Below are 13,286 nucleotides of genomic sequence, written 5' to 3'. Positions count from 1 at the left end.
TCGAAGTGGGCGGGAGTGGTCGGGAGCGGTGCTCCTCTACTTTTAATTAAGTTTTACCGTTCCTATACTTTTATTTTAAAAAGAAACAGCGGTTTCGTCTTAAAATAAAAGTGTAGGAGGAGGTTAGAACTTGCACTTTCAGTGCACTGCACAGGACGTTTCCTTAAAGAGCAGGCACATGTGTTTTGGGGTTTTTATTGTGCATGGGGGGGGCACGGCAATGGAGTCTGTGGGGAGTGGTGCATGCCATTAGGGAACATAGCTCCACTACTTCTTTTCGTACACTTCGACCACTGGTTATATCTCACATCTCCTTTAACTGGATTTGTGACCAATCTGACATATATTGAGAGAGGTATTATCAGTTTTGGGCACAAACAAATATGCCACATAAATGTCCATTAGGCCTGAGTGGACTTTCTCAAAAGTGATCCACAAGCTCGCACTGATCTCCAAGTGAGATTCAGGTAAGATCGCTGGTTCCCTTAGATTTTTCTCTTCCTCCCAAAACTCCTTTAAGCGACATATATCTTCCGGGAAGTTTGGCAGAAGTTCAGGCAGGTTCTGGTTGATATTTTGCAAAACTTCAAAAGGAACTTCAAAAGGAAGGGAAAAGAATTTTAGGAGAAATTGGGGAGGAGGTAAGAATCAAAACGTAGTTAGGAAGAGGAAATTGAGTCCTGTGCATCTGTGAATAAGTACATACAAATGATCCCAGTTTCCAAAACAAGAGTACTACAAATAGAAAGACATGTAATATGTTCCACTGTTTTGTGGGTGCCATTCACCACTAGAGCTGTAGGGCATGGTATGTGGCCCTGTGGGAGATATGAGCAGGAGAAAGTCAACCTCCCTTAAAGAGCCATAACTGTGGGCCATTGGGTGAATCTTGAACTGTGAAATTAGAAAGTACTTAAGAAGATCTCCTCGGTAATAGTGGAACACTGCCATGGTTGGGGACGCCTTCTCAAGAAGTGAGCGTAATCATTTACATAAGTTGCCGATGTTTTACAGTGCCATATATTTTAATATGTTGTAAATGCGAAATGCTGTTACATACATCAAAGCAATGTCAACGAATTTCAGAAATATATGTGTACATTTAACACTTTCTTTATCTTTACGATGTTTCGGGAAAGGCCTTCCTCAGGTAAATTGCAACAAACCAAGAACATACTAAACTTAATGCAAATGTAACAGAATACAACATAACTATGGAAAAAAAAGAGATTAGCATATAAAATGCAATTCGTACCATCTTCCCCATCATATCATTTGTTGTCCCAAAGCTAGAACTATGTATGTTTCAAGAACTAATGAATACATTCCTTACATGATAGACATAGAAGTGTATTAGGGGTCCACTGAAGCTTGCAATAAAAAAGTGACCAGTAGTAGTCCAAAAAGGAGCGCACACCAGGCAAGAAGTAACACTGTTTATTAAAGCATATGGTTAGACATATGTTAGTTAGACATGGTTGGAGCAAACAGACCTGCCCTCTCTGAGCACATGCCCTCCCCGTGTGGTGCCACATTGCTTCCCGCTCCTCCCCGCAAACAGTTTGCAATTAGTTATGATATAATTGTGCTGACCTCCAGGTCTTTATTTGTCTGCCATTGGTCAGCACCAGAAATGAAGGAACACGACACACCCTGAACTAGTGGGAAGACCCTGAACTAGTGGGAAGGGAGACATTCACACAGCACCTGCCGTATGTTAACCATTGCAAACATTATTGTGGACACTCTGTGGGCTTGTTAGTTTCCAGGGACACCAAAATTTACTGTCTGATTGGCTCTTCTTCGTGTGCACCTCCATTCCGCATCCTTGTTCCCATACCCACTGGCCAGGGAGCGATTTGAAACTGCCTTGGTGTGATGTGAGAGCCTCTCTGTATTTGATCAGTTTCCTCAGCTCCTGTGAGTAGTCGCTTAGTAGTTGTCGTTGATTAAATCACCCGGTTCTGTTCCCAGCGACTGCAGTCTGCTGGAGACATGCAGCCTGAATTCTGCTTCCCCCTTCCCTCAGTCATGGCGCATGTGCTGTGTGTTCAAGTCTGGCCCATGGGCTGAGGCCCACCTGTGGTGCCCTCATAAAGTGTGCTTACCTGCAGTTTTGCTGCCTTCGCCTATATGTGGCTGGTTCCCTCTTATCCACATTGTGTTATTTACAAAGTGTCCCCCTTTTTCCCTGCTAGGGGTGTGTCCCACCACCCTATACTCCTTATTCCCACAATTGATAGGTGCGTCCCCCTGTCTGGCGCTGAATCAGCACCTTCATTACATCTCCCTCTTCGATCGAACTTTCGATCTACAACTTCTTTCCCATCATCTCCGTACTTCGTTCCTTGTTCATCCACAGCCGTGTTACCCTGTCCATGTCCCCTCTTTCTTCCTTGTACCCTTCTGGTCTGTCCCCAATTATTAGACAATCCGGTCCATCTAGGGAGCATGCCACCGAAAAAGCATCATAGTCTTCTGCATTTGGTGGGGGTGCTGGAAGAACCACATGCACTCCATCCTCCCCCTCATTCACCTTAGGCAGATGCCTTTCTTATCTGCTATCATCATCACCAATTTTATTAGCAGACATTCTATACCGTACTTTTCCTTTGCAACATGTGCACTATTTGATGATCCACTGTCTGACACACAGAAGGCAATGAGCATCACGTAGAGCACAGGGACTGTTACTTTGAACGTGGCCGCTAGCTACTGTGGCACCCAAGCAAATAGTCAGTCCATCCACCTGTCTGTGGTGGTATCATGTGTTTCTTTTACAATTTTTTCATGTAATGTACGTATCTCCTGGACAGCTTCTGTGAAAGTTCAATTGGCAGCATAGCTGGCAGTATTGCTGTGCAACTGGTGCTTCCAATTTTGTGGCACACCCTGCCCTCCATTGCAATCATTAAATCAAGAACAAATCTATTCTGTAGGGCCATCAGCCGTTCAGTCCTTTTTTGGTTGCATTTGCCTCGCAGCAGGTAATCTGCAGCCATTTGGCATTGGTGGCGGCTTGCACCCCAGGAAGTAATAGAGAGGTGAAGAAAACTGATGCTTTGTTAAAAAGTCTTCAAAAGTTCAGACTCTGGGCTGATTCGGCAGATATATAGTTGCTGCTCATTTTTTTCTCACCACTTGTTCTTGCTTGCCTCGCACCTCCTTCTGGTCTTTTCCCTTGTTCCCCTGCCATGGTGTGGAAAGTTTGTTGAAACGTAACAGGTCCACACAGGGCATGACCAATGCAGGGTTGTGAATGGTCACAAGTGCGCATACCCATCCCCAGACTGGAGGCAGCTGGACATATGCTTTGAATCTGCATGCCCACCAGACGTCCATCACCGCCCCTGTCCCTTTTTGCAACGCCGAAATGCTCATCATCCTCTCACAGGCAGTGTTCATCCCTAGTATAGCCATCCCTGTTGCTATGAAACATAGAGCATGGTGTGTGTGTGGTTTTATGTACACTGGACGGTGTTTCTCATCTATCCATGTCAAGGCATGTACATTCATATTCCATATTCCACTGCATTTGTCATTTATTTTCTTCACCACCCTTTCTTCATATCCCACTATCCCTTCTGCATGGTACTGCATCATCCCCTATTCCCAACTCCCATTGTGAAACACTGAGCTTCCTATTTGCATCAGGGATCTGGTGTAGCACCATGGGCTAGCATGCCCTGTTGAGGTTTTGCAATATATTCTCCTGTGGGCAGTAGCCAATTGTTCCCCCCTTTGCACCCCATCTGCATTATATTCCAGTATTACATACTTTGTTGCCTCTTCTCTGGTCATGCTTTCAAGTTGTATGTAATCATCCACATTTACCTCCTCCCCTTCGTCTATCCATTGCACTTTCAGCTGGGTGCCCCTGAAACGACCCCAAAGTGTTACATAAGGACAAGTGCATTAAGCATCCCCCATCTCTGCTGCTACTTAATGTGGCAGGAATTGTTTTGGTGTCCCTGTAACATGCAGGATGAGCGAGCGCACATAGCAAATGCCATTAGAGATCTCTGGCCCCCCCTTTTTCATCTTGTAGTACCACACGTTTCCAGATGCTGTGTCTCCCCCCTCTCCAATGGAGTCATAGAACTTCTCAGTGCTAAATATGCTTCTCTTACTGCATGTCTCCTTTCCATTGTCGGTGGGCACATCCCTACCTTCTTTGCAAGATAGAAAACAGAAGAGGAGGAAGAGAGAACAAGAAAGAGACAAAGCAATTCTATTCCTATATTTTTCAGATCATATTTGTACTTTCTTCCATTCCCCCCACTTGTGTCCTGCCCACCTCCTTCCCCTCCTGTGGGCTTTCTGTAAAGTGTGATACCAGTAAAGAATGTCAATGATAATTGCATCATACTTCCCATCAAGTTGCGTTTCTCATTTGTCCTTCCATTGTGCTTCTGTTGACCTTGTGAACGTCAGAGATGTGTATCCATGCCCCCCTTTCTTTCACTTTCACAGCTGTGGGTGTCGCGTACACAACTTCGTAAGGAAGAGTGAACCTTGACTCCTGCCACCTATGTACAACATTACGGACAAGTACTTTATACCCCTGGTAGAGGAGCTCTGCTTGTGGGAATTCTTCCTCTTTGTGGGCACTTGTCTGTTCTTCAATGTTGGTCGGCCAACTTGTTGAACATTGAACCTGGCGGGAAATGTTTTTGCGGCCAGTTGTCATTTCAGTTAAGTATGTTTGTAGCTCTTCTCCCAGAACCTGTGCCGTGGAGTAAGCGTCCGAAATTAGACCTGCAGGAGGAACAGGTACATGGACCCTCCTGCCAGTTACAATTTCATGCAGAGTCAAGTGGTGATCCACACGGGGTGAGTTGCGAAGAGCAAAACGAGCTAATGGGAGGCAATACAGCCAGCTTTTGCACAATTTCATTGTTAGGTTTGCTAAATGTTCTTTAAGCAAGCCGTTTAATCTCTCAACAAATCTGTTTGCCTGTGGCCGGTACACCATGCATAGCCTGTGTTTTATTCCTAGGAGGTGTGTTATTTTCTTAAAAAGGTAATTGGCAAAATGTTGCCAATTGTCAGACCATATCCCTTCACATACCCCCACCTCGAAAACACATCCAATACTAGGAACTTTAATGCCGATTTTGTATTGTTTTTAGCACAGGGCCCACCTCAATCCTGCGGGAAAATGGACAGACAACCTATAAGAGGTACATCTGTCTTGCATTGTCGAAATAGTCAATATGCAAGTGCAATATTCCCTTTACACTCTTCAAAGTATGGGTGGAAAAAAACTGCTGACACACCACGCAATTCCCCGTAAACTCTGCATACCATCCCTTGCTTATTTCTGCTGCTATGTGTTCTTTGGACACATGGGCGGGAAAGTGCACGTGGTCTAGTGCTACACTTAACAACCTCTTTGGCTTCACCGGTTGTCCTGAGCTGTTCTCCCTCCATATCAAGTCAGTGGTTGAGAGACAGCAACCACTTTGTATCCACAAATCATTTTCTTCCTGCAGCTTTATTATCTGTACAATCGGTATTGTGTTAAAGCGTTCCCGCTTTTCTTGCTCTTGACCCATTCACCTCTCTGCCACCAGTGCTTGCATCTTTCTTTTGCACCTGGATATAATCTCGTTGTCCCCTCTGGTAAATAGGCTGCTTCTTTTGCTTAGCTTGGCCATTTTGTTCCCTAAAGATATCTGGTCCTTCTCTCCTGTGTGGGTGGCACATTTTATTATGGCCTTCTCCACTGGTAGCTTCAATGCCTCAATCAGTCACCTGAGCAACTCAGCAATTTGTACCAGAGACCCACCACTTTTCCTGAACCTCCTTCTCTCCCATCGTGCTAATCCTGAATGTATTGTGGATGTCACAAACACTGAATCCAAAAATATGTTAGCTTCATGCCCTGCCGCTATGTTGAATGCACTTATTATGGCCACTAACTCTGCTGCCTGTTCTAATGCAATGGTAACCTCTGCTGGGATGCTATTACATACTCCCCATACTAGTAGCACCCTATCACAGCCTCAGTATGTCTCCCTTCCCTATTGGGGTCTATACTTGAAGACACATCAATGGAGACAAGGTCCGCCCCTTCCATTTCTTCATCCTTGACCCGTATGTTCCCTTCCATTCTGTCCATTTGTGCTGCGCAGTCGTGCATGTAATCTCCTTCCTCTGTGGGTTCTGCTATGAATGTTGCTGGGTTTACAATGCGACATCTCACTACCTCGATTGCTGGGTTTGTCAGTATTATTTCATACCGATGGCCCTTTGTGTCGTTCGTGTACATTTTGATTTTTTCAGAATGGCAAATAGTGAATGCTCCACATACAATACCACTGGGAAACCCATTGTAATTGTCACTGCCTTTTCTATGGCAAACTGGGTCTAGAACATCACTGTAATAAGCCAATGGTTTGTATGCTTGCGGCTTCTTTTGCGTGAGGACTGCTGTCATCACTGAGCCATCTGAGTGTGAAAACGAGTAACATTTCTCTTTCTAGTTAAGCGTGGCCAACACTGGTGCATGGGCAAATGCTCCCTTAATTTCCGTAAAGTTCTCATCCATTTCTGCGGTCCACTTTACTTCCCTTTTCTCCTTTTCTGCCTCTTTAACGGCCTGCAATAAGGGCTTTGTAAATGTAGGGTAGTGAAAAACCCATGACCTGCAGCAGTTGCATAACCCCAGGAACTTCTGCATCTCCTTTACCGTGTGTGGGCGTGAAGTCAGGTGAATTGCCTCTACCCTCTCCTGTCTTATCTTGCGTCCTTCAATGGAAATTATTTGCCCCAAGTACACAAGCTCCTCCTGGCAGTATTGTTGTTTTGCCTTATCCACCTTGTGCCCTTTGTCTGTTAGTAGTGTTAAGAGATGCACAGAATCAGCCCTACACTCTTCCTCAGTCTCGCTGCACACTAACAAATTGTCAACATATTGCATCACTGTACTCGACATTTGTATGTTGCTGAGGTCTATTTGTATCACTCTGTTGAAAATACTAGGTGATTTGCAGTACCCCTGGGGCAACCTAGTGGGTTCAAATTGGGTTCCCTGATGCGTAAATCCTGTCAAATATCTAGAAATGGGGTGTAGTGGGATGGAAAAGAAGGCATTCTTCAGGTCAATAACCGTGAAGTACTTTGCCTTTGCTAGAATTTTGCACAATATTGTAGCGGGGTTCGGTACTGGGGGAAACTCTGCTTCAACTACATCATTAAGAGGGAGTCAATCTTGTATAAATCTCCATGACCCACCATTTCTATATCGGGTAAATTGTTGTGTTGTATGGCGATGTGGATGTCTGTTTTAAGCCCTGCTGCCACATGGCATGCAGGGTCGAGTATATCCCTTCATCTGCTTCTCTGGACAATGGGTATTGTTTTGCTCGGGGAAGCAGCGCCCCTTCTTTTAACTTTGTGTTCACTGCCCCTACTCCATTTAATGCTCCTACATCATGGGGCTCTTTGGTCCATAATATCTATGGAACCCTTTTGAGATCCTCGTCTCTGTGTCTGTTCCCTCTTTTCACCAGTTGCGTAAGTATTGGCACCAGGTTTTCTACTACTTTCACTGGGCAGGGAATTTATAGCTGGAATACCATGTCTCCCTCCTCCTCCCCATTGGAGAACAGTTGTTCATCCGTTACTCCTGTTATGGTCAGTGTTGGGTCGATGCATAGCACCATACGCCATTCCATGTTATCATTGCCCGTCCCGCGTAGGATCACCATGTCTTTGCGTATCACTACCTCTCCGAGCTTTTTTGTGTCTTCCTTCTGGCACTGTGGTCTGAATAGGAATTCTGAAGCCAATAGGAACACCTTCCCCCGTATCCCCGGGACACATCCCAGCAGTATCTTGACCCGATACAAAAACATGCTAGGGTACATGGGTTTGCCTCACAGTGTGCTCTGAGCATGGGCTGCTATAAGGAGAGCAGCCACCCATGTGTAGTAGATGCCTGGCGTTGAGCACACCATCCCCTTTTCAGTGAATTATATTGTGGCGTTCAGTTTGCTGGGCAAGTCTCTTCCTAGTATATTAATAGGGGTGTCTCTGGAATACAATAGTGGTGCTACGGTGTGTTGCATCCCTATTGTTAGTGTTAGTCTTTTGTTACAGGAACTGCCACCACTGCCCCAGAGAAGCCCTGCATATCCATCACTTTGTTTGATAGTGGATATCCTGCCTTCCCTTATACAAGATTTGGTGGCTTCTTTATCTATGAGGAATGAGAATTCTCTTGGTCCTATTTTCACTGCTGCCTCAGGCTCCTCTTCACGACCATCAGTTACTGCTAGGACTCCACATGCTCAAGCTTTATGTGGGCCTCCCTAGTGTTGCAGGTTACTTGGTGGGAAAGGGAAAGGATTTCCTCCAACAATGCTGACCATGGTGTAGTGGGGTACCACGTTCTGTCCTAATGCCACTTTAATTCCTGCAGCTGGTGCAGGCAGTTGTTTCACACTTTGAGGTGTCATTCTCCTATTGGTCGACCCCCTTGAGCCTCCTGTGGCCCCTGCAGCAGGGGTGGCTGCTCTTGCTGCAGCTGAACTGGGTGGGGCGGAACCTGCTGCCACTGCTGTTGTGCCGTGATAAAATCTTTGCTGCTGTAACATTTGTATCGCTTGTGCCTCAGCTTGATGCCCGAAATGGACATGTGCACGCAAAATGCCCCATGTTCCTGCATATGAAACATGGTCCAAAAACCCTATACCCTGCCCTATGGTATCCTCCTTATCTTCCCCATTGCGGGTACCCTTTCCCCATTGAAAAGAACCCCCCTTGCATGTAATTTCCCTGCTGCAGGGCTCCCCACTGTGGCATGTACTGTGATAGCACCTAACTCCCCTGGTGTGGTGTGTTTCCCATGGGAAACCCTCCCTCTTGGGTGGGTGACACTGCATCAGCGTCAGATACAAGCATTGCCCCTTCCATTGTATGCCGTGCCAATTTCTTTTGCACCAATACGTTTTCTGCCTTTGCATCATTTTCTGCGACCTGCCTCTCACTCCTGCTTCCTTTTACAGTAGTGTACTATCATTGCCTGTATCTCTGGCCGTCCCTTCGCTTCTATCCACACAATCTTGTCTAACGATGCCTGGAAGTCCCTTGGTAATGCCTTGACCAGTATGTGGTAGAACAAGGGTATGCACTCGTCCCTGCACCTTCGTGTTTCCTGCAATCCAGAGATCATGCACCTGTTTTACATATCCTGCAGGGTCCTCATCAGGTTACACCTTATGTGTCACTACTGTTCCTATGTCATAGTTGTCTGGGCACATGCTTCTTAGGACCTCCCATACGTGTACTCGACAGTTGTTGAACAGAGCCCCATCTTGTGCGTTTGCACTTAATTTCACTTCCTTGCATCCAGTCTACTACCATATTATGTCCCCTTGATCTCCTATTATGGTAGCGACTAAACATTTCATATCCCCTATTGCCAGCGTCTTGAGTACCTATTTTCATTTGCTGGCCCCTGTCACAAGGGAGTGTAGACTGCCTATTAGGTTGTCTCGGTCCATTGTCTGTCACAGTACATAATGTGTACCCCATCTTCCCCTTTTGTAACAGCAGCATCTGCTTTGCCCTGGGCCCTGACCCCCTGCCCCTTTTGTGACCTGAGCCAGACCTACTTTTACCTTCCCCTTTCTACTGCGAAGGGAGGTTGACCAGTCTCTCCCGGACTCGTCGCTGCCCTGTTGTCTTCTCTGTTTCCTCACACCCCTCTTATCTTCGTTGGGGGTCCACTCGTCCCCCTCTCCATTACTACAGTCTCTCCCTACTCCTTCTTCTGAGGCCGCACTATTCTCGTCTGCTCCTTCTGTCTCCTCCTCTCCCTCTTCTTGTTCCTCATCATCCAGTCTAAATTGTATCCTCCCTGACAAACATTCCCCCTTGTCCCCCCTCTATTTTTCCTCTGTAGCTCCTCTTCTATCACCCTCTCTGCTTCATTAAACAATGCAGCCACCTGTTGTTGTGTGTTCTTCTCAATGTCCGCTCTGCTAAGCATTTCCTGTCACTCCTCTTGCATGCCTCATCCTGTTGTGTGTCGCTACGCTTCGTTTTCTCTGTCTTCTCTTTTTCCCACTCCAGGCTGTCTCACTGCGGGTTAGTATACCCTGCTGTGGGCTATAATGTTGCATAGACAACATAGGGTGGGGGCGGAGAACTTGGTCCGTCCTCTGTCCCCTCTCCCTCCTTCTTAATTTGCTCCCCCTACTTTTCCTCATACAGTTTGCAAAGCCCCAATATATTCTGCCTGTTCTTTAAGTTTTAGGCATTGTACTTTGTTAATAAGTATGAAAACATGTTTTCTATTATTTTACTGACAAACGTTCTCTCTGCGGGCTACTCCTGCACCCACTGAAAGTTATACTTTAGTATTTTATTGCGGTATTGGGGCAACATTTTACACATATGGTCGAGGGTGCAATCCTGATAGGCCGTTACCTCTCCCCTTTTTTCTGCTCCTCCTCTATTCCCTAATTACCCTAGACACCCCTCCCCTCTTCTCCTTTCCTTCCCATTTTATACTTCTTTCTCTGCAACACCAACACTTACCCTCAGGCACTCATCCATTTCCCTCTTTCACTCTGGCCCTCGCCCGAAGGCCCACCCATGCACTCTCATCCGACACACCGGCCTTCTCCTCAGGCCTGCCCACTCATTCCGGGTTAGTAAGTCAACAGCCCTCTCCATGGGCTTACCTTCCCCTATGCTAGTAAAGATAGGCGACGAACCGCGTCCACTCCTTCTGCTCACACCCACCGCTACAATGCCAAGTGCACTATTATACACTAGGTAACTGTTGGTGATGAGCCTTCCACCTTGGCCAACACCACAAAAGCAAATACAAATGAAAATGACTACCACGCGCGCGTCCTTCTGTTACTTTGAACTACTTCTTCATCAACCACATAATATAAAGACACCTGTCTCCCCTAAATGACGCAACTATACAATCACCGGCGCTACACGCAACTCCCATCTACTGGGGTTTGCCTCTCACTATGCACCTCTCCTTTTCTAGCGCAGTGGTGCCCACACACACACATCCACTCCCTATGGGGTGGCGTGTACTAAAATCTAAGACTACTGTGGCTGATCACGCTCCCACCCCGAGGATGTGTCCTAGACACCATAAAATACAATCCCTCCCACTCCATGGGCATGCAACCACGAGGCAGCGCTTTCTTGCACTGTTACACTCGAGCCCTCTTGACACTGAGCCTACGGTGCAGGCTCACTCCTCCCCTGCACACGAGCGGCACTCGGGACCTGGCAGACTTTTGTGAACTCGGCATCTGCAGGGCCTCCTTGGTTTTGCGCGTGAATCAGGACTCTGGTCGCCTGACCCGTGACCCTAGGCCGGGCGGCCAGAATACCCTCAGTTAACCGAGAGAACTGGGGATCTCGCGGAGGCCTCCAAAAATGTATTAGGGGTCCACTAAGGCTCTCAGTAAATAAGTTGCCAGTAGTAGTCCAAAAAGGAGCGCACACCAGCCAAGAAGTAACGCTGTTTATTACAGCTGGTTAAGCACAAATCAAACAGCACAGTGGAACAGAACTGGTTGATGAGAGATGACAAACTGGCTCACAGCAGACAGTACTTATATATTGCTGATACAATGTGTATACAACTAGAAACAGTTTCACTTCGAACTTCGCGTCTTCTCGGTTCTCACAAAGCTGACTGGTTAAAATACGCCATACCCCTATGGTTAGACATATTTTAGACATGATTGGAGCAAACAGACCTGTCTTCTGTGGGCTCATCCCCTCCCCGCGTGGTGCCACATTGCTTCCCGCTCCTCCATGCAAACAGTTTGCAATTAGTTATGACACAATTGTTCTGACCTCTGGGTCTTTATTCATCTGCCATTAGTCAGCACCAGAAAGGAAGGAACATGAGATACCCTGAACTAGTGGGAAGGGAGACAGTCACACGCCACCTGCCCGATGTTAACCTTCGCAAACACTATTGCGGACACTCTATGGGCGTGATACTTTCCAGGGACACAGAAATGTACTGTCTGATTGGGTCTTTTTGGTGCGCCCCTCCGTTCTGCATCCTTGTTCCCATACCCACTGGCCAAGGGGCGATTTTAAACCATCTTGGAGTGATGCGAGAGCCTCTATGTATTTGATCGGTTTCCCCAGCTCCCATGAGTAGTCGTGGCACTGGCTTGCCGACTTTGATTACGTAACCCGGTGCTGTTCCCAGGGACTGCAGTCTGCTGGAGATGAGCAACTTGAATTCTGCTTCCCCCCTCCCTCAGCCATGGCGCATGGGCTGTGTGTTCAAGTCTGGCCCATGAGGTGAGGCCCACCTGTGGTGCCCCCATAAAATGTGCTTACCTGCAGTTTCGCCGCCCTCGCCTTTATGTGGCAGGATTTCTTATGTCCACATTGTGTTATATTTAAAGTGTCCTATATTGTTTCCCCCCAAGGGGTGTGTCCTGGCCCACCTCCCTTATTCCTGCAATTTATAGGTGGGTCCCCCTGTCTGGTGCTGAATCAGAACTTTCATTACAGAAGAAAGAAAAATCTTCCCATTCATTAGTTTCCTTGGGAAATAAATCTCAAAATGAAAAGAATCCAATAGGATTCATGTTGAGTGTTCGTTTATTTGTCTGTAGTGACCCCTCAGATTCATGTAATGTTTTGCGTGGTGCAAAGTGACTTTACACTGGTGCAAAGTGACTTTGCACTACCAACAAACACCCTGATTCACAGAGCGTTGCAAAAGTGTATTTTTGCACTGCAAAATTACTTTGCACCGTGAATGAGGCCCATTTAGCGCCCATTTAGCACCCATTTAGTGCAGTGTAAACAGTACTTTTGCAGTGCAAAGTGAGTTTGCACTGCAAAAATACACTTTGCACTGCTCTGTGAATCAGGATGTTTATTGTTTATTGGCTGTGCAAAGTCACTTTGGAATCTGCAAAAAATTCCATGAATCAGGCCCAGTACCTTAAGTGTGGAATTTTGAGATTGTGAAACTTAAAATGCTGTGCCACTGGAGTTTTAGCATTATTTCTACAGGTTTCTAAACTGTGTTTTTTTACACAATTCCTGACTTTTCTAGTAGTTTGGCCTAGATATAGCTGTCCATAAGGTCATATTAATGGATATGATTATATATAGAACTTTAAAGTGATGTGTAAACCGAGTTGCGTTTGTTTACCTTTCCACAAACGCTGCATTAAGACATTGAAAGGTTCCTCTGATTCGTGCCTTCTGCTTCTGGGGAGTTTAATAAACTTTTGTTACGTTGTAACGTACTGCCATGTTTC

General features: G+C 46.3%; 1 protein-coding gene across 2 annotated transcripts in view; it reads left to right on the top strand.

Moving 5' to 3' along the window:
* HHIPL2 (HHIP like 2) overlaps window positions 1-13,286 on the top strand; it is a 576,366-nt gene that overhangs the window by 547,619 nt on the left and 15,461 nt on the right. The window lies entirely within an intron of this gene.

Source organism: Ambystoma mexicanum, chromosome 4q (genome assembly GCF_040938575.1).
Source record: "Ambystoma mexicanum isolate Mex_15411 chromosome 4q, UKY_AmexF1_1, whole genome shotgun sequence".
NCBI lineage: Eukaryota > Metazoa > Chordata > Amphibia > Caudata > Ambystomatidae > Ambystoma > Ambystoma mexicanum.
The sequence above is the reverse complement of the archived record's forward strand: the minus strand, read 5'-3'. Positions and strand labels throughout refer to the sequence as shown.